The sequence below is a fragment of the Ambystoma mexicanum genome, chromosome 12 (assembly GCF_040938575.1).
Source record: "Ambystoma mexicanum isolate Mex_15411 chromosome 12, UKY_AmexF1_1, whole genome shotgun sequence".
In the NCBI taxonomy this organism is placed as follows: domain Eukaryota; kingdom Metazoa; phylum Chordata; class Amphibia; order Caudata; family Ambystomatidae; genus Ambystoma; species Ambystoma mexicanum.
In genome coordinates this window covers 640,477,710-640,502,336 of record NC_090936.1, presented here as the reverse complement: position 1 = coordinate 640,502,336, position 24,627 = coordinate 640,477,710, and positions in this window count along the sequence as shown.

Sequence of the window (24,627 nt, the reverse complement as noted above, 5' to 3'; positions counted from 1 at the left end):
TCGTTGAAGGGTAGATAGCTCAGGACTGCAGCAGGGCTTCACCGGGACTCGGGGGTGCAGCAACCGTCTTCTTCTCCGCTTCTCTTCGGTTCCTTGCAGTTCCAGTGGTGACTCTGACTTCCAACTCAAGATTCCTGCCTTTTATGCGAAAATCTCCCATTCACACAGCTTGGCTGTCAATCACTCAGCAGGGAGGTTGTCCAGCCCGGACAACTGCCCTCAGCCAATCAATACAAAGTGCGACTTGGGTCTCCAAGGAGACCCTGTGCAGGGGGTGACTACACCCCGCCCTCACATTCAGCCCACATAGACACCCAGGTGTCAAAGGAGGGCTTCTTCGTAGAAACCCACCAAAAGACGGTGGAGAAAGACAGCAAATCTGGTTTGCCGCGCAAAGTAAAACACAAGAAGGACTTTAACAAAAAGAAATGGCGACTAAACCCGACCAGAGCCAAAATAAAAGGTATTTGGGCAAGCGGGTTTATGTTCGAGGCTAATACAATAGTCTGGAACAGTACCACATTTATATAGTATAATCGCGGTAGAAAAGTTAGGGTAGAAACCACTGCCACCAGCCAAGTCTAAATGTTAAGAGCAAAATAAAGCTCAGAGAGGCACGGACAAAAAGGGGTAGGAATAAACCCTTTCCAATACTTCATGTGAGATGGGGTGTACTGGCTATGTAGTTTTAAAGTGACTATATAAAGTTAAAGGCAACTTTACATGTTTCTGGGGGACAGTAGTCATCCCCAGAAAAATGGAGTCAGTGGGAAGTCTAAAAGACAACCCTGTGTCACTGCACTGAAGGTGCTGTGTAACACACACAAACAATGAGGCTCTTGGAGTGGTGTGCTCCAGAGCCCAAGATCACACAAACAGTAGAAATACACATGGCAAAACACAGGTAAGAGTGGGGAAAAAGGCTCACACTCTTACCAGGTGAAAAAAAAACAGAAATCCAGCAAAGCTGTTGAGGGCCTCACTAGGTGAGGTAAATTAGCCATAAATGAGAATTCTCCCTAACACCATCTTTGACACCATCAGTCACGAGTTCCTGCAAAAAAAGAGTAGGGAACAATGCAGTAAAGGCAATAGCCCAACACTGGATCACCTCATTCCTAAATGAGTGAAGCGAAACTTTACACATGGCTTTTTTTCTGGTCACGTCCATTTCAACCGGCCGTGCAGGGTATCCCAAAGATCCAGTCTCTGACCTCTTCTCCAACATATACATGACACTGGTACAGATTCTTTTTACGCACTCAGGCCTCACACGCTTCAACTACGCAGATGACACAAAGATAATTTACAAACTTACAAATGACACAACAACGAACACACCAGGCCTCGGCACATGCTTTCGACATGCAAACTCTTGGATGACTTCAAACACATTTAAAAGAAAAAGAAAACATTAACTTTATTTTAATACATTGGAAGACTACCATCTACAGGAACAGTATGCCAGTAGGGTACATACATTGTGCATAATCATTAACAATTCTTTTCTTCAGCTAGTGCAGTGTACATTTACATCTTTTGTGTAGCTGGACTTAGTCCGTACATCCTGTCTGCCCACACAAGTATTTCTTGAAAGGTTCCCAAATATTCCTTGGTCTGCATGTCGGGGTAATCGACAATATGTAGGTTTCCTCACATTCATTAGCGTGCATCATTTATTTTAACCACATTTCAACAGTCGGATCATTTTTGGATTTCTATTTAAGTAAAATAAAATGTTTTCCAATGAGACAACCTATATTAAAAAGTCACCTTTTTTGGGAGGAGACCTTTCCTATGTCCCCAAACAAATACTTGGGGAATGTTAACACCGGGGGAACACCAGAGCACACTTTTAATACTGGAGCCACTGCAGACAGAAGTGAGCACTTTTAGGACAGGAGTACATGTGATATGCATCAGCGACAGCATCATAGCATTTATTACAACTGGGACGCACCGAGGGGGCAAACCAGGAGATCTTCACCAGGGTGTAATGACGCCTATTAAGTATTTTAAACTGAATCAACCTGTGCCTGGCATTTAAGGAGAAGTCCCTGGTGAGACGACATCATCGCGCCCATCTAGCGTCATCTATTGGAGAGCCCAGGTGTCGCTCTGAGGCCAGCCTAGCAGCCCCAGGAGTGGGATGAACATCTTAACATTTCTTATATAAGGTAGAAACAAACCCCCGTGTGTGACCAGTAGCTGTTACCGACTCCAGAGGCTGACACGTTTCTGGCTCCTTAGGGAATGAAGGCCATTTCGCCCTGACCGCAGCCCTCATTTGATAGTACTGTAGTGTTTTGATCGGGCCAGGCCCCAGGTTCTCTGCAAAAATGGGTAAAGATACAAACGTGCCGTCGGGGAAGAGATCCTGCAGTACCATCTCACCCGAGGCATGACAGCTTCTTCGGACAGAGTGATCATATGTTGTGGGGAGTCCGGGGCAACACCAAAGTGTAATGGAGCCAGCGTAAGGTTCGGGAGCCTGCAGCCTCCTAAACATCCTCGCCATTGCATTGACAGTGGTCCGAACTGGATCGTATGTTCAGGTGTCTGGGTGACTTTTGGCAAGAACAATGGTGCGCAAATCTGTGGGGGTAGGCACTGAATCTTTCGAGGTTTGTGTGTAGAGGGCGATTGTGTGGGTTGTACCAATGACTGGCAAAATGTGCTTGGGCTACTTCATAATACAGGTCAAAGTCAGGGGCCTGAAGACCACTCTGTTCGTACGGTTTAGTCATAGCCTCCCTTTTCATGCGAGGGGTGTCATCGCCCCAGGCGAAGCCTACTGCCATGGACCGGAGCTTATCAAAAAACGCCCTCCCAGGCCACATTGGGATATTGACAAAGTAGTATAGCAACTTGGGCACAACAATCCTTTTCAGCAGCCAAATCCTGCCATACAGCGAGATGGGTAATCTAGCCCATAGTTTCAATTTGTCTGCCAGTGTGAGCATATATTTCATGTGATTATCGACAAGGAGTGTGTTATGCTGTCACGTAATCACTATTGTAACGCTCACCTGACTCCCACGGAGGCGCCGGCCTGGTTTGAGCTGCTGTGACCTCTTCTAAAGTGATGCGCAGGACTCGGAAGACAGACTGGACCGGACCCCCAAATCTTGCTTGTCTGGCTCGCAGAAGTATCCTTCTGTAGGTGGAGATAGGGGATTAGCTGTCTGCGGGGTAATGCGTCGGCCTCCCACTTACCCCTCTCACCCTCCTCACCCTCCTCAAAACCCTTCTGTGCTTCCCAGTGGCGTCTCACCTTAGGGTCTGGAAGGACAAGCTCTCCATCCTGCTTCTGATGCAGGGGCGCGTTGGTATCCAGTTACTTCACTGGATTTTCGGATTGGTGGTTTCTGATGCGGGGGAGCGTTGGTATCCAGTTACTTCACTGGATTTCCGGATTGGTGATAACCAAACTTGCTTGGCTTCCAGGTAAGTTTTTGATAAGTGTTTCCCCTTGTGTCCATGCATTAATGTTCTAATGCTAGTGTCTTTTTCCCCATAGGGGCCGGGGTACGGAATGCCAGGGAACAGGCACCGACCCGAGATGAGAGGTGAAATCCTTGTGGAAATCAGGTAAGTCTTTTATGAGCGTCTTGGTAATGTCTTTTCATTCGCTCATTCATGCTGATGTCTTTTTCCCCATAGGGGCCGGGGTCCGAAAATGCCTGGATGAGGCGCGGACCCGAAATGAAAAGGGAATGACCCAGCAGGTAAGTCTTAACATGGAGATTTAGCTTCCCTTTTCCCTTCTTTCTCTCACCTTCGTTATTTCCTTTTTCTCCTAGGCGCTGGGGCGCGACTGCGGATCCGGATGGTCGCTGCAGAACATGGAAGCGCCCTGTAAGGTGAGTATGATGAGGCGCTGCAGCGATCGATGAGATGTGCTTTTAAAAATAAATGTCTTCCTTTTCAGGATCGTCGGAGAAATGTCTCTGGGATGCAGATTTAGCAGGTAAGGCCTTTTCCTTCATCTGTTCTCTTGTTCCCTTCCTTTGCAGGTGATTCAGGATGCTGGCAGGCGTGGCAGAAGTCAGGATGCAGGAGCAGACACGGTGAGCATCCAGCTGCTAGATGCAGAACAACGCGAAGCACGTGTGGCAGTCCCGGCATGGTTTAAATAGCCTTGGAAGAAGTCCCAGGTAAGTATTCTTCCACGGTCCCCACCCAAGTAAAATAGTTCCTTTAATAAAGTAGTCCCTCCTAAGCCTTATTTGGCTTGAGGCTTTATGCAGCATGGTCTGCGTCAGGTAAGTGCACCAAACACCTTCTTTTACGAGCCTGGCGCCTTTGGCGCCAGGACTGATGTCCAATATGAGCCTGGCACCAAAGGCGCCAGGACAAAGTCCAAAGAGCCCAAATTAGGGGCCGCTGGGTTTTTTCCCCCGAGGGCATGATGCCTGCTTCCGGGGGTGCTGGGCCTGTCCCGGGACTCTGGGGGCAGGCATCATGACAACTATGCCCAGGTATTTCATCTTTTCAGGTACTCATCTAAAGCCCTGGAGATCTGCCGGGGGGATTCATATCCCTGTTTAAGGGGAACAGCTCCGATTTGGACTTGTTAATGTGGTATCCCGAGTATATAGAGAATTTCTGAACTTCTTCTAACAGTGGGGCTAGGTCCACCGCTGGATCTCTTATATAGAGCAATGAGTCATCCGCATATAAGGAGATTATGTGCGTGGGGCCGGTCATACACAGACCCCAATGCATAAGTCTGAGTCGCATAATGCATGCAAGAGGTTCAATAGAGAGGGCAAAGAGTTACGGCGACAGAGGTCATCCCTGGCGAGTGCCACGAGCAAGTAGGAACAGGGGAGAAAATGAGGCACCCGTCCTGGCTCTCGCCTTCGGGGAAGATTAAAGCAGGTGTACACATTGGATATAGAACTCTCCTAGGCCCATATGACGCAGCACGCAAAAAAAACCTGTCACGAGACCGAATCAACCGCCTTCTCGGCATCCAATGAGGCGGCCATGGCTTGCGCATCTGCGTTAAGCTGGGCAATTATACCGAAAAGTCTGTGCAGATTGTACGCCGTGGTCCTCCCAGGGATAAACCCAGACTGGTCTGGATGGACTAAATCCGGCATATATGGGAGGAGCCTGGTAGCCAGTAGTTTTGCGAGGATTTTAGTATCGGAGTTTATTAAGGACAAGGGCCTGTATGTGATCATGCCTTTGGGGGGGGGGGTCTATTGGGTTTTAGTAACATAGTAATCAATGCATTAGTCATTGAGAGGGGGAGAGTCCCATGCTGTAGTGCCTCTTTCCACGTATGAAGCAGATTGGGAGCCAGAACTGCACTCAGTTCTTTATATAGCTCGATCCCGAGTCCATCGGTACCAGTGGTCTTCCCGGAGAGGAGAGATTTGATAGAATCAACTATTTCTTCGACAGAGAGAGGAAGATTTATCACCTGGTGTGCTTCCTCATTCAGTTTTAGCAAAGGTATTGAGTCGAGATAGACCTCCAGTTTGGCAGGGGAGCATCTGTCCGAGTTGTCTTCAAACACATTTAAGCTCAACCCAACCAAAGCAGAGCTTCTGATTTGTGGTGCAACATCACCAAATTCCACACCACATCACCTGGCCAGTGGTAATAGGCTTCTGCCCACGGTACACTCAAACCACTATCAATTTAGGAATCACAATGGGAAGCAATCTTACTCTAATACCACAGGTTAAACCCATTGTGAGGAGCTGCTTCTTCCAACACTGTACCTTTTGATGCACTGTGCTCTACTTGCCCTTCACATGTAGTACCAACCATTGCTGTACTGGTACTATCGGGATTCAACTACGCTAAAGGTCTTTAAATTGTGCACTGAGAACATCTTGTCAACCAATGACAGGTTCCAAAATGCAGTAGCCAGATTGCCCCATAAGGGGTAAATAGATGAACACATCTCTCTATCTCTCCCCACACTCCACGGCTCCCAATCTAAAGGAGGATTAATTTAACAACTCTCATTGCCCACGTGCCTTCCATGTCGTGGACTTTGAATCCATCACAAGGCATTTGTGCACTACCTAATGTCAAGGACGCTTCAACTGGAAAAGGCATGGAGTCTTTCTTCACCCTCCGTGTGATCACATACTGGAATGCTATGCCCAAACACCTGCACCCAGAAGACCAAGACATGACCTTCAAGCAATAACGTGAAACATTGCTATTCAACTAACTTCACTATGAGTTCAGGACTAAAATGTATATATGATGCCAGCATGAGTTAACACCTCAACCTAACACACCCCCAACGATGGCAAGGTTGTCTCAGTACATGGCGCTTTCAAAAAAGTATGAAAATACTGTAGCGAACCAGGAGAATTCCAAAAGAAATAGTCCTTAGTCCAAATCCTATTAACAACTGGCCCTACCATTTAGGAAACAAATAACAAATTAAAGGCCGAAGTAATAGACTCTTTACTTGGGTTCCAAGAAGGCTTGTTTTTAAAAGTTCATCAGTTTCTCACAATACAGTCCTCGGCCTCTCTGAAGATTCAGTATGCCAAGTTTTAAGTCTTTACATATATTATATACGGTTCCCTTTTCCCAGGAAGACACGTTTTTTAATTTAAATTTTTTTTTTTATTGTGCATTTCAGTTTGAAAAAACCTTTTTACACATACTTCATATAAAATTACACATATACTTTCCACTTACAAAAAAAAACACAACTCAATAAAAACATGTACATCTTAAAAATAAAGGACGAGAGAAAAAAATTCCTTTGAGCATTCTACAGAAATGAAATCAACCTTAAAGCAATCTCGGATGTAATCTCATGCATGCAATACATAAAGTTGACCAAGATTAACCAAGAATTGAAACACTACATAGTTTTGCATTGAATCAGATCATGAATTCACATTTTCATATATCAAACTGTGTATTAACTATATTCCTCTATGCCTAAAGCAAAACTAAACTGCATGCCACTGTCTCTAAGTGTAGCAGAAATTTACATCAAGTATTCCCTAGTGATAATTATCCAATGCTTGGTGCGATCAAGCGTATGCAGTATATTCATTCTAAAATGCATGTAAATTGAACAAGTCTTTTCACATGGAAAGCATTCAACGTATCTCAATCTAGGCAATCTCTTGTGAGTAAAATGCACAAATTCACAATTTAGGTGATAGCCCCCAATCTCATTTATAGTTGTCGCCCAATCCCATTGATATAGTTGTTTCTTTGCATACGGTGGACACATCCAGAGATATTCCTTCGTCATATTAATCGTATCCAAGTTAGTCTCCATTCTCCCTTGAAAAATTACCATGGACTGCCGATTTGATCTCACAAGCATATTCTTGGTATAAGGAGTTTCTGGGGGGATTTAACCATTTTAGCATATGTATTCAATTGTCGCTATTGGAATCGGGCAGATAGACTAGATAAACCCAATTTGATACGTATGCAAGAATTTGGAACAGAGTTGGCCAATCCGAGAATTTGCTTCCAAGTGCGTGCTTGGATGAAATTCAAGTAGGCAATGATATGAAAACATAAATCAAGACCGTATAGCAGAATAGCTTCAACTTTCATCAAATAAAATTGAATAGCCGGATTTAATGAAAACTTGCAGTATCTTTTAAATATAATTTTTAACTGAGAAATCAGAGGTCTTAATTTCTGGTTTAAAGATCTAAGCCAGTTTACCTTCGAAGAAACATCCGACAGATCATATCCCAAATACCTAAGTTCTGGCATCCTTTCTATGGATGTCCCATTTAGTGTAACTTGAGGAGAAAAGGGGGAACACAAACTGCCTCCTCCTCCTGCAATGTGTGCAATGGGACATACATCACTCAGTCTCCAAACCAAACCGAGGCCCGAAAGGTTGCGGGCACATAACTTCTTTGACCAAAAAACTCTGGGCCTTTTTCAAAAAAGAAAGGGTTAATGTGAATCATAGGAGCCTGCAGGGTACACACATTTTTTATTAACCTGTCTTCATTAGGTTCCTATTCATCAAAGTATAAAAAAGTGACTCGCTCTTTGAGACACCACTTCACATACAAAACAAGTGTAACACATAACATCTGAATCAGGACATATACCTGCATACATACAGTTTTAAAATGTATCAGAACATAGTCTGGGTGAGATGCCACTTAAATCACGTAGTATTCCTTCTTTAGCACTCATATTTCTGACCACTTTCATAATGGATGTTTTTTGAGGTTTTTTCTTAACCTATCTCCTCTTGGGGGTGCTAATGGGCAGTGGATGAAGCTGCAAAGTTATCGTGTCAACGCGGTGCGTTTCGGCCCCTATGGCATGAGATAGACCGCATCCTTCCGTGGTCTTCTCCTTTAGTGGTGCCGGGCCTTCATCAGGACGGGGAGTTAGTTGTCTAACGGGATTCTGTAGTCTTTAGCCCATGTGATACTTCTCTTCTTTCTTTATATGGTGAGCGAAGCAGGCACAGAGGGGGAAGTCACTTCTTGATTGTAGTTAACTGTAATGGCCTGGAAGACGTAGTTCTTGCTGCATATCAGGCTTGTATTGTTAGTCAACCTGAGGTATTTATCAGGTCTTGTTGTTAGAGGTTCTTCCTTTGTGTAACTCGTGTGCCTAATGCTCCATAGTTCGCGTTCCTCTCAGCAACTTCCTATTTTCTCGGCCGTGTCCAACCTCGGTCTGCGCGTGCTCGAAAACCTCCAAGTTACGTTAACCCAATTGTAACACAAACCCCTCGTGAAAAACAATGTTTGGGTTCACATGTTGTATAAGGTGTCCCAGTTAGTGTCCAATGGAATGAGGAGATTTTCTTTCTGCCGGTGAACACTAATATTTTAGATTTTGCAGCATTAGCCCGCAGATTATGTTCTAAGGCGCATTTGGTAAAGGCCTGTAATTTGTTCTGCAACCCGTACGGTATTCTGTCGAATAATAAACTGTCACCGGTGAAAGCGAGCCAATTTAATCGCAGATGTCCTAATTTTATCGGAAATGAAATCATTTGTTGCCAGATATCATCAATGTCAGAAAGATATAAATTAAATAAAGTTGATGCAAGGTTGCATCCCTGCTTTACACCCATTTGTGTGGTAATCTCATTTGTAAGAGCCCCTTGATGATTAATTTGGACTCTATAAAAAGCGTCTCGTTGCAACATACCTATTAATTGAACAGATGTTGAAAATCCCATTTTGACCATTTTAGTCCAAAGAAGATTGCGAATTAGGCAGTTAAATGCAGAACTAAGATTGAGTGAGGCCATGGAGACCGCGCCTTCTGCTGTCTTCTTAGCTGCGTACAGCATATGGCAAAGTACAGTTGTATTGAGTGCAGTGCCCATATATTTCCTAAAGCCAGGTTGATGTTGCAATAGCAGGTCATTTTCACAAATGAAATTCTCAATTTCATTGAGAATCAAGATGGTAAAGACCTTATATGATGCACCATCAGGGCTATCGGACGATAGTTTGTCGACTCTGACGGAGTGCCCTTTCTATATATGGGAATAATCAGGTAAGTTTGTAGGAATGCAGAATTTGGTGGTTTTCAGAATATTTTCAAATTTCAGCTTGAGAATACCTGCCCAAAATGTTGCATCCATCTGTAGCACACATGCTGGTATGCCGTCCATCCCTGAAGCCTTCGAATAGTTCAATTTCCCTATGGCCCATATGATGTCATCTTTCGGACCATAAAATTTGTGTCAGAGATGTTAAATTAATCGTTTGAAATGCAATATGACAATATTTACCTTGAAGTTGAAAGGCTTGAGAAATATGTTTAGGCCAGGTATCTGCTGAGATAGATGTCTCTATGGAATCCAAGGTCTTTTTACATTTTTCCTTAAACATGTTCCATATGCCTTTGATGTCATGTTTGTAAAGATGATTAACCATAGCCTGGTTGTCAGCTATGTAAGACTTATGTTGGTATATCCTACAAGCATTCCTATTGGTTAGAGTAAATCGTTTTTTTAAAGTTGTGTAATTTTGTATAGGCAGATGCAAACATGTTAAAGCCCTTACATCTTTATTCTTTTGTCGCTTTAATAGGGCGATTTCCCATTGATATTTATGAGGATGCTGAAAGGGGTTTGGGTGCTTATTGCGTACTACAAGCGCAATTTGCTCTCGTATAATACAAGAAAAGTCAATAATTGAATATGCAAGCCCTTTGTGCCATGTAAATACAGGAACATCATGTCTAAATTCAACTATGGACATGTTCCATGTGGCAAAATAATGATTCCAACGTTGACCCAATTTGATAGAACTATGATCAGCATTTAATTTTCAATGACAACTAGTGGTCCTGGAAAACATAGAACATTTGGAATTCAAATCCCCTCCCTAAATGATCTTATAGTTTGGATTATGCAGTAAAGCATTTTCCAAAATGCCATCCAGTATGTCTATTAAACTTTCTATCATATTTGGGTGATTTAAATATATAGATATTAAGAGAAACGTCTGAATCATCATCTGACTGATTGTTTTCAATGGCTAAAATAGCCTCAGATGCGTGAATTAGATTAGCTTGCATATTCAAATTGTTATTGATTAAAATAGCAAGTCCACCACTAGGATGTCCCAACCCTGTCATAGTTTCCAGCAAAAAAATGATAGATGGTATATCAAAAATAGCATGTGATTTCAAACATACAAATAAATGGTTGAAACCACATACATTCCAGCAGTGAAATCTAAGCTTTGTATAGCTAAGAATTTGCCTTCGGAGGTTGTACATCCAGTTTGGTTTTAAGCACATTTCCCACCCAGGTCCAATCCTTTATGTTGGCGACAATGGCCGACAATTGAGATATGAACTCAGGTTGCAGAGTAGCAGAAGGTATATTGTCGGCTAACATCCCCGACCCACCAGTAACTCGAGGTAATTGGTGTTCTATAAATGTAAATGCCTGATCATCTTTTGCAAAGAGGACCATATGAATGCCTAACAGATCAAGGGCCTCACGATACTCCCAAATTTGTTTTAATATAATTAATTTGCTTGACATATCATTCTTAAGTTATTACCACACGCAATTTTCACCTACTCTACCTCATTAGAATTGAGAATTCTTAGCATTGGAATGCTATTAAATGTTTTAAATATGAAAGAGCGATTAAGACGAATTTGACCATTAATTGCCGGATCACTGATCCAGCCCATGATGGTAGATGTATTATCAGCACTTACCAACACATCATGAGAGTCAACCCGCTGCTCTTCTAATGTGGCATTGGACTCAATATTTGCATTTGGCCCTGTATAAATATGATCTGGGGCATTGGAATCATTCCCATTCGGTAATGCTGTATCACCAGTCCATCCTTCCTGGAAAGGCTTGGGTTGGAGAGGAAGCAATTTGGGATCGTTACTAGAGGAAGGCCTAGAAGATGATGTAGCATTTTGATCAATAACCGTGCCTGGTGCTTGCCCAATATCAATATTATCAGCTCTTGTGTTATTGATGATGAGCGGGTAGAAAGAGGAGAGTTATTATTGCTTGCTATCTTTAGGTAGTGCATTAGCGATAACAGGCTTGTGCTGCCCTGTTGACAGTGCAGTTTGAGCATGATTCCCATCAGTACTTGAAACATGCACTGTTTCTGAATTTCCATCTGATGTCAAATTTTTCTTTTTGTTTTTTTTGGTGCATTTTTATTAAATTCTATAACATCTGATGATTTAAAGGAGGGATCATGCAATTGGAGTGCTTTCCTGCTTTCCTCATTCAGCTTCTCCAAGTCAAGTATTGGCTCCTCTGTAGGATGGCTGCTGAGATTACTGCTGTTAGCACCTTCAGTGTTAAGTTTAGTGATAAGCAGGATGGGATTCTTCATCCTATCCTTTTTGGACAGAGGTTTATTCAAAGCCCTTCTTTTGATTGCCCGCAGGTGTAAGCGCTTTTGTTTGCATGAAAGAAATCCCCCCGATGAAGCACTGGCTATGAAAGTGTCAGCAATTGTGTTGTCAGTCAGAGGACTAATAACAGTCTCTTGAATGTAGGCTCCATCTTGCTGCTCAATGATATTTGTAAGGATAGTTGGAGTATCAGGCGTTTCATGTGAAAGAGAAGTTTCTTGTTCACTAAGATGTAAGCCTATATGTTTGGCTAAATGCAAGAGCTTAGATGCAAAATGTGATATCATGTTTTCAAGTTTCATGGATTGCACACAACACTGGATATTGCTTATCTCAGCCGTGTCAGCCCCAACCGTAATAGGCTCTTGATCAGGAGGAGCCGAAGACGTGAGAGTCTGAGCATAGGAGCGACTCCCAATTGAGGAAATGTTCCCTGAAACTTGGGTTTGAGATTGTTTTGTGCTGACTGACATCTCGTCAGTCTGTGAGTGCGTATTTTGAGTGGGTTTCACCCTTACCTCTTCGCCAGCGACTTTGTTAGATTCGCTATTGACCGCCAAGTGACCACACAGAAAACCCTCTAATTTGCTAATTTTTGCTAACATTTCTAAAGATGTATGTTGGAGAGCCCTAATTTCTATGTGGGTCAATTCGTGGCCTTTGTCTAAGAGGTTCAATATACGGCTTATTACTGGAAGTTGTTGTTCCGTATTGTCAAATTCTTGTACTGCTGATGAAGACCCTAAATAGGTGATATGGGATGCCTCATAAGTTGTTAATGGAGGTGGTTTCCGATCTACCGGACTCGAGCAGATGTGAGGTGCTTGCTCTGTGTCAAAGTTTGATTTATTCACAATGGAATCAGAGGGTTGAGTAAACGTATCAATAGGTTTTTGCCTGAGAGAAACATCGGACTGTGGGACACTAGAAGGTTTCACACATTGTGTCGACTGCATATGGTGTAAGTGGACATTGTCAATCGGTCCTCCCAACGCCGACCCTGGTGTAGAAGGACCAAGAGACAATCAAGTTCGTCTTCCTAGGTCGGCCATCACAACTGGGGCCATCGTAGAAATATCTAGCATCCCGTCAGAATCGGGTACCGGCACCACATGCGGCCGGCCTCTGAGGGAAGAAGGTTCACGCAAACCTACGAAACTGTGTTGAATAGAGTTGTCACCATCATACATTTCCTTAATGGAAAACGATTTCCTTTGGTTTGCTTTATCAACTTCTGCATGGATTTGCGCATGCATATATGAGAAAGCCGCGTCTTAAAAATGATGGCCTAAGTTGCTGGTATGTAGCATGGTAGACGTATCTGTATCTGCTACCCTCCTAACTTTCCCCAATTCCTTGTGAGAAGTTGTAGGCAAGCAACCACCATTCAACAAAGGAGGCACGCCATCATCAGACAAACTTGCCTTGTTCTTTGAGTTAGATTTTTCCACTCCGTAGACTAGAAGCCATTTTAAATTGAGAGGTCAACCAGTTTGCAGCTCTTCCACACCCACTGAAATACTACGATAACCAGACAGCAAAGTTGTCAGAACGGACAAGTAGCTAATCAGAGTTCTTGAAATTAAATGCAAAGCACTCCAATTATAGTGCAATAGATGGCATTTGAATATGTACAAATTGAAGATGCTTTAGAAGAAAAATAACGGGCACATTGTGTTAAAGGCAAAGTGTTTTCCAAACTGTTATCGAGCTAACTTTCCACAGCCCCAATGCAGTGGCCAAGAACAACAATCCTGAATGAATGCGCCCGCCCATATAATGCTGACGTAAAACGTGTCACTTAACCAACTTGCAGTAGTCAAAAATATGTAAACAGACCTAACACATTTTGTTGGCACATATATTTGCCATACGAATTTCTATACCAGAGCAGACCTACAGTTGAATATACGCCGGTTTCAAACACTGATCATTGCATTTCTATACCAGTGCAAACCTACAACTGAATATGCGCCAATGTCAAATACTGATCATTGCATTCTGCCCAGGTACTAACTTTCAGGATTGAAATATGCGAAAAACTTCATGTAACTCGTAAATTGAAGTAAGCAAATACTCACGCCCCCACGCCCTAACAGCACAACAGCACTTGCAAGGCACTTCCAGGTGCACGAGTGGGTGCGCCTGAAGGCTGTCAGGGGGCGGGGCCACAAGATTACGCGCCAATCTGCGTGAATGAAAAAAAAGAGCACACCGGTGTGACGTCCCGAGTTACGGATAGCACGCATGCGCGAGCCTCGTTGTGGCCCACGCATGCGCGGTTGCAATAAAGTGCGCCCGTGCGGCAGTTCCCGCCGGGACGCGGACGAGATAGCATCGCGTCCCGTGTCATTCCTGTGTGCCTGTGTGGATGCCTGCATGTGTGGGGTCCCGGGGGCCACATAACAACTGGCGACGAGGCGGGATCACCGCCGCAACGTGGGCCCAACACGTGGGTGCAGAGAAACAATAAATCTGCGTTGCCACGCGGTGACGCGGAGCGGACCCAGCGGCAACACTCCACGTGGAGTAGCAGTAGCGGCCTGAGAAGGTGCTCGTGCGCTGCCATTCCAAGAAGACGCGACACATTTTTGGAACCCTGACCGCCCCCAACAATCTGGGGACGATCACAACAACACAGAGAGCGCAAAACGTCTGGGCAGAGACCAAGGAGTGAAAACGACCTAGTATACCGGAGTCTGAGGTACGTGGAACCCCACTCCAGTCAGGTTTGCGGCCTCCAAATCACCGAGAGGTGCCTGTGCGACCTGTGAGGATGGCAGGAAGTGAGGTTGAAACAGAAGCTGCGACAAGAGTGATAAGGACTCAACAAGGGTCGCTACTGCCCATGCAGGAATTTGATACTTCTGGCCCCCCATCCAAGCTAGGCCCCAGGTGGCTACTATGGGTGAAGAAACTAGAAATGTACTTCACAGCCACAGGAACCACCGATGACGACTCAAAAAGAGCGACGCTCTTATATTCGGCTGGGCTAGAGGTGATGCGTATATACGAATCATTCAACTTACAGATAGTCACATACGCCACGGTAAAGACTGCACTGGAAAACCACTTCATACCCCAGTCAAATGTAGACTATGAAAGATTCCTCTTTTCCAAGGAGAAACAGCGGGAGGAGGAGTCACTTGACCAATTCTGTGCCAGGCTGACATTAATGGCTAGCACGTGTCGCACACAACGAAGAGTCGATGATACGACACCAGGTGATCCAGGGATGCAGCTCAGGCAAACTGAGAAGGCAAATACTGAGGGAGCCAGGATGGTCACTGCAACAAATACAAGACAGTGGCCGGACATATGAGCTGGCAGAATCCAGAGGTGCGAACATGGACGCAGCGGTCCACCCCAGCACACGGGATGTGGCGTATGCCATAAACAAACGGTCCAGGCTGAGAGACAAATGGACCCCAAAGTCTTCCGAGAATAACACCCCTGCCACCTCTGGACACTCCTGCAACGACTGTGGATATGACCTGCCACACACGGAGGAGTGCCCAGCCAAGGGTAGGCCCTGCGGACGGTGCAATGAACCAGGACACTATGCTTGCATGTGCCGCGCCCCTGCTCCGGTGCCGGTGCCGAGAGGACCCGCGAGGGCACGGGGTAGCGGGTTCAGAAGACAGCAAAGCATCGCAGCGCTTGAACTGGAAATGCAAAAGCTACAGCTCGCAGAGGAAGAAGAAGAAGAAGAGGAAGATGAAGTCTTTTTCATCTCTAACATCGCATCGGGGAGCAAACGGAAAAGACAGCCTAAGTGCGAAGTGAACATATTGGGGGTGCCAACGCAAATCCTCATCGACACAGGTGCATCGGTGTGCGTTCTAGCGGAGGACCACTACCTGAGACTCCCGGGCCCTCCAACACTAGAAAATTCCATGGCGAAAATTTTCACGTTTGGGGGAGATACTCCGTTGCCTCTCAAAGGTGTATTCATGGCACCCGTGTCCAAGGGGGAAGTATCAATTAAGGCCAGATTCTTCGTCACAGAGGTCAGCCCACACTCCCTACTCAGTTGTTCCGCATCCGAGGCACTAAATCTCGTCCACTTCGCTTACGAAGTATATCAGATAGACATTGAGACACTACTAAACAAATTCTCAGGCATCTTCGAGGGGATTGGAAAATTGAGAGCGCCCCCGGTGCGACTCCACATAGACGACTCAATCAGGCCCACGGCCCTGAAACACAGGCGGATACCTTTCCACCTCAGGGAAAAGGTGGAGGAAGAACTCCGATCCCTTGTCAGCATGGACATCATCGAGAGAGTAGAGGGCCCGACGCCATGGGTCTCCCCGATCGTGGTGACACCCAAACCAAAACAATCCGGGGCGGTTAGAATATGCGTGGATATGCGGCTGCCCAACGCAGCGATTAAGAGGGAAAGACACATAACACCGACCCTCGACGACATCATTGGAGAACTACAAGGCGCCAAGGTCTTTTCCAAATTAGACCTAAGAGCAGGGTATCATCAGCTGGAACTCCACCCTGACTCGAGGTATATAACCACATTCACGACGCACGATGGCCTCTACCAATTCAAACGCCTAAGCTTAGGGGTCTCGTCAGCCGCCGAAGTATTCCAAAACACCATCCGGGGAGCCCTAGCAGGCCTCAAAGGCGTGTTGAATATGAGTGACGACATCCTGGTGTTCGCAGCCTCGGAATCGGAACACTTGAAGAGGCTGGAAAGCACCCTCCAAAGGCTGAAAAATCTAGGCCTCACGTTACATCGACAAAAATGCGAGTTCTTCAAGGACCGCATAGGCTTCTTTGGTTTTATCTTTCATGCAGCAGGCGTGTCCCCTGCCCCGGCCAAAATCATGGACATCAAGAACGCTGCCGCCCCACAATCCCCCACCGAGGTGAGAAGCTTCCTGGGGATGGTAACATACTGTGGGCGGTTCATCAAAGGGCTAGCGTCAACGGCAGAGCCGCTCAGGGCGCTGACGAGGAGCGACACCGCATGGAAGTGGGGCGCCAGGGAGCAAGAGGCATTCCAGACCCTGAAGACCGCCCTGTCCGATGGCGACACCATGGCATATTTCAACCCCGGAGTGGAGTCCGAAGTAGTGGTAGATGCGAGCCCGGTAGGGGTTGGGGCTGTACTGCTGCAACCAGACGAACGCGGGGATATGCGCCCTATCGCATACGCAAGTAAAGCTCTCTCCACTACCGAAATGAAATACTCACAGATTGAAAGGGAAGCACTAGCCATCCTGTGGGGCTGCCGCCACTTCCGCCTATACATCCTGGGCAAACCTGTTGTGGTGGTGACGGACCACAAGCCTTTGTTACCAATACTTGCCGGCGTATCATCGAAACCACCACCCAGGATTGAAAGGTGGATGCTAGCCCTGATGGAGTATGGGGTACGACTGGTGTATAGGCCAGGCAGCAACAATCCGGCGGACTACCTATCACGCCATCCCAACAAAGAGAGTCCAGATACAGACATTGGTGCGAGTGTCTGTCACGGACTACTATGTCAGGTAGTGGAAGGTTCCCTTCCAACGGCGATATCGAGAGCAACCATATCGACAGAATCAGCCAACGACGAGGTCTTCGGCATCGTTCGGACGGCAATCGGAAGCGGCGACTGGAGAGAGGTGCTGCAGGACAACTCGCGCCGACAAGAAGTGGCCCGGAGAGACCTCCAAGCGCTCTGGAAGGTGCGAGAGGAGCTGTCCATCTCGGACGACGGGCTCATACTGAGAGGACGCCAAATTGTCGTGCCAAGGACGCTGAGATCCCGGATACTAGAACTGGCACACGTTGGTCACCAGGGAGTGGTCAAAACAAAGGCACGGCTAAGAACAAAATTATGGTTCCCGGACTTGGAAAAAATGGTAGAGAACTTTGTAAAAAGATGTCTAGCGTGCCAGGCCGCGACCCCAGGGGACAGAGCTCCGCCGATCCGATCTATGGAGCGCAGCCAAAAACCATGGGGGACAATACATGTAGATTTCGGATCAACAGGACGGGGCATGTACTATCTGGTAGCGGTGGACCAATGGTCACGATACCCCGAAGTAGAGATAGTTGAATCAACGGCGACGGAATTCTCAACGAAGGCACTAGACAAGATGTTTGCCACACATGGGTTCCCAGACCTTATATGCTCGGACAACGGCCCGCCATTCACCGGCTACCAGTTCGCCACCTACCTCAAGGACAGAGGAATCCAACATCGCAGGGTGTCCCCACTCTGGCCACGGGCCAATGGGGAAGGTGAAAGAATGATGCGGACCGTCAACAAAGTCCTAAGAATATCCGCCAGCAGCGGGGCAGACTTGGAAAAAAAACTCGTGGAATTTTTAAGGGAATACCGCACGACGCCTCACCAGTCCACGGGAGTAGCACCTGCGGAAGCACTATTCGGACGATGCCCAAGAGGACTGCTACCGGAGGAAGAAGGCCGAACACCCGGAGTCATCGACAATGAGAAGATTCGGGAGGAGCGAGTCAGGCGCAACGAAAAGGAAAGTGAATGACGAGGGTTGCAGGAAAAGGAAATGCGGGTAGGGGACACGGTGTTGGTCAGGAATCGACACCCGGAAGGCAAACTGTCTCTCCCATTCGAGCCACGCCCGTGGAAGGTAACCCATATGAAGGGCACGATGGTAACGGCGGCCTGCGATCGAGGGACCGTCACACGCAACCGGTCGTTCTTCAAGAGATTGGAAAATCCAGTCGAGAATGAAGCACCGGAGGAAGCCACAAGCACGGAGGAACCACCCGCCGACCAAGGCGAGAACGGGCAACACGCCCCAGCGGGAGCCGAACCCGGCTGTCCCATGCGGGCTGAGACCCCACCAAGATATCCCGTCCGCCGCGAGCGGCGGTTGCCAGACTATCTCAAGGACTATGTACTAGACTCGGGCGACTAAGCAGAGAAGACCTGATGGGACGTAAGTGTGACTGCTAACGGCCGTGTTCAAGGCCACCAATGGTTTTGGGGTCTATATGCCCCACAAGTTTGTGTTCCATTTTTGTTAAAGTTGAAAAGGGATGTGACGTCCCGAGTTACGGATAGCGCGCATGCGCGAGCCTCGTTGTGGCCCGCGCATGCGCGGTTGCAATAAAGTGCGCCCGTGCAGCAGTTCCCGCCGGGACGCGGACGAGATAGCATCGCGTCCCGTGTCATTCCTGTGTGCCTGTGTGGATGCCTGCATGTGAGGGGTCCCGGGGGCCACATAACAACCGGAAGACCCAATGTGTGCTAAGACTCACAGAATCACTAAAGTGAACCACTACTAGCAAAATGAAAGGTCAGAGTGGATGCAAAAGCTGGTCAGTGTATGGAAGAGAGAAACTCCATACAATAAAGCAAAGTCCATAAAGTCCCTGAGTTATAATTACTTTCTGTGACTCAGTCTGACAAACGTTTCGCCATCCAAAAGGCAGCGAGACATCCTCTTGCTGACTACGGTCTTCCACGAGGCTTTAGCAGAGAATTCAGACACCGTCCCAGCACAGCACGGCTCAGAGCAGACAGCGAGGTGCAGCAAGGCTACCAGCACAATAGCATTTGGAAGGCACTTCCAGGAAGACACAGTTTTCTTAACACAATTCCACAATTTCTTACTTGGTACTTGATAGTGGCCTCGTTTTGTTTTTAAGCACTGCAACCCTCCAGGTTCACTCCCAGTTCTGTTCACTAGGTTTTGTGTTTCCAGGGCTCTCCAAAGCCCTCTGGCCCTCTACCAGGCTTATGTTAGTGAGGCCTCAGTGGGGCGTTTGTCCGTTCAGGTTTTCTTGGCTCCTGTAACCCATGTGGCCTTCACAGCCACTGATATCAATGTCTCTTGGTTTTTCAGGGCTCCCCAAAGCCCTCTGGCTTTCTGATAGGCTTGCTTGGTTAGGGCCTTGGTGGGGTGTCTGCCCATCTGGGGTTTCTTGGCTCCCGTAAACCTTTTGTCCTTCGCAGCTTCTGATGCCACGGTTCGACCCTCCCAACGGCGTTACCTTTGTGGGAGGATTCACTTCCCTTCTGCTGGTTGGCTCTGCAGCTAAAGCCCTTCTCAGGCAGAAAATGAGGAGCTGATCTCTCTCTCTGCTGAGGTCTAGAATCTGCATTAGTTAACAGGCCCCTGGCCCACCACGGCTTTCATGTGATCATGCCACCATGCAAGATGGCGGCTTTACCATCTCCGTCTCTCTCTCTCTCTCTCTCTCTCTCTAACTTGGCTTCTTTGCCGGTCAGGATGCCAGCCTTCCAGCATCTGGTTAGCGATTCACTCGCTCCCCACGCCACTGCTGGCTCCGCAGTCTAGCAAAGCTCTGCCGTCAATGACATCCGCCCTTCAGAGGCTCGTCCCTGCATAGGATTATCTCTCTCTCCTTGCAAGTTCTTTGTGGTTTTATATACATTATCACAAACAAAAGGAGTGTGTCATTTCTCTTTGACTGTGAAGTTCAGGCGAGAACCAGCATTACCTGAAGCCAAAGAGATTGAAGAAATGTCACTATCGGGAGAATACAAAATAGAAGTAACAGTCTTTCTGATTCCCATGTAGGCAGACGATATACTTTGGACCGGGAATACCTTGTAGGAATGGGAGTCTTTGTCCGCAAGGGGGGGTCACTCCCAGTGAGGCCCCACTTGCCCAGACCCCTTGGCAGGGTTTTGCTGAGCAGGCTCACCTACCTATCCTCAAAGCCAGTGGCCCCCCTCTGGGGAAGAGGGACGAATGGTTCAGATTTCTCATATGCCCTTCCCGTTAAACAAGAGGCTCCCGCTTGATTGGTAAGCAGGAAACAGCTAAAACATTTCAATTGCCTTGTTCCTTCCCTTTTCAATGTTCGACCAAGAAGTTCCCCTCTTTGGAATCAATAGTTATTAGTTTTTTTGTGTCAGGAGCAGGGACATTATTTGGGGGTCGCCTCTATGGTTAGCTTGCAACCTCTGTGTTGTATTTTCATTTTTTTAACTGATTCTCCAACTCCTCTTCACTGCTGGCTGGAAGTGCCTGTTGCTGCCTACACTCGGATATTTCAATGATCACGGCGAAGGCAGGCTGCCCTTTCTTCAACATCGAAAGGAAAAATGAAAAAAATGCCTATCCTTCCACGTGGTCGTTTTCCAATTACACAAAAGCTGTGTTTATCTACAAGTGTCGGCCTGGTGGCTATCAGGCTGGCGCCACTGATTGAGTAAACATTCCTGCCCTTCCGTGACCCTGCAACAATTAACACTCCTGAGAGGGGGGATGTGAATCCTGGTCTGTGCGTGGCTCATTAAGCTCCTCTCAGTATGTAGCAAGTTAGATATTCACAAAAGGGTCATAATCAAGCATGGACGGGATGCAATGAATTTCCTTTGCATTAAGAGAGTACGTGTGCACTGCACATAACGTCCAGGCAGAGCGAGGACACACACGGCATGCTGCAGCAGGCATCATTAACGTGCAGTGCTTCAGTAAGTACGCTAGTTGTTTTATCCTATAAAACAATTAAATCAATATGTGAACTGATGCAAGGTTGTCACATCCAATACAATTGGAGGTTCTTGTGTTTTACAGACACACGCAGACAAATGCTTTGAAAATGTATGATATGATATGATATGGCATTTATAACGCACCTATACACCTATATATATGTTTCAAGGCGCATTATAAATATATTTATATGGAAATATAAACACATTGGTGCAATGCCAGTGGCACCAAAGTGGAAGTTAGGGGTAGCAGAAGCTACCCATATATAGCGTCGTTGGTTAGCAATGCCCAGTGCGTCGCAGGTTAGCAATGCCCAGTGGGAAAAAAAGGGTTTGCAGTTGCGTGGGAATTTTTATAGGGATGCGGCGGTGCATTTTTCGAGTTTTATGCAAGGGGTCCCTGTGGGTTAGGTGCGGCGATTTTACTGGTTTGATGGTATTTGGCTACGCGCTGGCTGAGCACAAGGGAGGGTGGTGGGGGGTACTTGCATTGTTAGGTTTGTGTGCTGGCCACCGTGCCTTAGGTTAAACAGCTTTCCAATGGGGCTTTCCAACTAATTAAATCCTTGAACCGAAGTCGACATTGTTCCACTCACCTGACGGCCGCGGTGCCGCAGGGCTTAGCTAGTGTTTGCAAGGTTATGCACAATGTCAATGTAGGATGTAAGAATATGTTGTTGTTTGTAATGTTGGTGTGTATGCTAATGGAGCCTGTAGTGAGCATTCGTGCTGGAACCAGTACAGTGGGTGCTCGAGTGCTAGATAACATGTATGTATTTTAACGATGGTCGCGTCGACTTTACTGCAAGATGCCCAATAGCTGTTACAGCGAGGTCTCACCAAAACACCATAGATGGAGCTTCAGGAATTAAGTTATTTGCACAGCAAGCAAGGAGAAACTTCTGCACCATCAACACTAACCCTGCTCTCGGGGTACCATCCTCCGTGTGCCAACCATTGTGACAACACTTGTTCATCAAGACATAATCTACTATAGCGCCTCTAATCCTGTAACGCGTGCCTTTCAAGTGTTAGAATGGCACGATGTTACAACCAAAAGTCCAACATGCGGCTCAAGTTATTTTACCACCAAAAGCTAGGATATCTCCATGCTACTCTAAATTCTTTAATATACCATTATGAACCCTCCAAATGGTGTGTATTTTGCCAACCAATGAAGCCTGAAAAGTATATCCACGCAGGCTTGACATGTGACCAACTTTGCACGAGACTTACAGATGAACTGGCCTGTTGTTAAATCTCAGCTACCAGTTTAATGGTATCAACTACAGAGTGTTATATGCTTTCTGACTTTATCTTCACTTAGTGGATTCCTGCCTCTGCCACTCCTACGCAGACCTACTCCTCTTTTGAATGCCTCGTCTGCAGGCTCTCTCTTTCTCTCCCCTAGCCATTCCCTTACTGTGGCTACTATCTATCGGCCGCCTGGTCAGATTTCTTCCTTCCTCTCTGAGTGGGCGGACCTCTCCTCCTCACTCCTGACCTCAACCACTCAACTCCTCCTTCTTGGAGACTTCAACATCCACCTGGATGCCTCCTGTCCCCCCTCTGGACTCTTTCGCAACCTCTGTGACTCTCTCTCGCTCACCATTCTCCCCTCTGGCCCGACTCATTCTGCAGGGCACACTCTCGATGTTCTTATCTCCTCAGACCTTCCCCTCTCTGTCCCTCTCTCCACCCCTCTCTCCTGGAGTGATCACTTTCTCTTATCCTCCCACCTCACCCTCCCTACCCCTCAGGCCAAGCCACCTCCATCACTGCCACCCACTTTCTCGGTCATCCAACGCATGAAGCGCACGTCAGTTGAGGCTTTCTCCGCCACCTTCTCACCCCCTTGTCCCCCTTTGGCTGACTCTCACCCTGACTAAGCCCTCTCCACGCTCCACTCTTCTATATCTGATACTCTTGATATCCTTGCCCCTGTCATGAGAATCCACCTGAAGGCCATATCCAAGCCCGTTAACAACTCAGCTGAACTCTTTAAAATCTGCAAGGAACTGGCCAATCCTGACTCAGTCTCTACCTCTCCTGTCCCTTCCCAGGCCCTCTGTATGGCACTGGCTTCTCACTTCATTTAAATCCTGTCCTCACTCTCCTCCTATCACCTCCCTCTATTCTCTGCTCTTCCTCTGGCTCTTCTGCAGCCACCCCCCCTCCCTCCTTCTCTGCCTTTCCCCTTTTCTCTGCAGACAAGGTTTCTAGACAAGTCCAATCTATTAAAGTCTTGTTGAAACAGGTTCACCCCTGTTCCTCCAAAACTATCAAGACCACATCGACTCCCTGGCTCCTGCCTGGCTGATTTCTGCAATCACTCCTTCGCCACTGGAGTCTTCCCATCCCCCCTGAAGCACTCCCTTGTGCACCCTCTTCATAAGAAACCCTTTGCTGTCCCCTCCTCACCGGCTAACTATCACCCAATCTCCATCACTCTCTTCCTGGGCAAGCTCCTGGATAAACTGGCCATCTCCCAGCTCAATCTCCACACTGAATCTGTTGGTTGTCTTCATGACAAACAGTCTGGCTTCAGAGCTGCCAGAAGCACAGAAACTGAACATCCGTGAAGTCCTGCTCTGCAACCTTGACTCTAACACCCCATGCGTCCTGATCTTGCTTGATCTCCCTTCTGCCTTTGACACTGTCAACCATGCCATCCTGCTTAACTGTCTCCATGATAACCTGGGTATCACTGGTCAGGCTATGGCGTAGCTGACTTGTTTCCTCTCCAACCGACCCTCCCAGGTCCAACTTGGGTCCTTCCTCTCCGATACCTTTTTCTCTACCTGTGGTGTTAACCAATACCTGGCACTCCTTGCCCACCGCATTGCCGCTCTCTGCACCAATTTGCAGTGCTATGTGGATGATACCCAACTCATTTTCAGGCTACCCTCTGCCTACTCCTCTCCTTCCCTCATCTCTGACTGTCTGCTATCCATGGGTGGTGTGCCGCCAATGACCTCTGCCGTAATGCCAGTAAGACTGAGATTCTACTCATCAACACACCCACTCCCTCCTTCTCTGCAGCTCTCTGGCCGACCTCTCTTGGCCCCCTTCCTGCTCCCACCTGCAAGGCTAAAAACCTCAGGGTCATCTTCGACTCCACAATCTCCTTCTCTCCTCACATCTCTGACATCTCTAAGAAGTCACACTACCAGCTGCACCTCCTCAGAGGTATTCTTCCTTTCCTCTCCTTCCCCCAGAAGCTCACTGTCTCCAGAGCCCTGGTTCTCTCTAGGCTGGACTATTGTAACAGCCTCTATCCAAATCTGCCTGCCTCTACTCTCCGCCCTCGG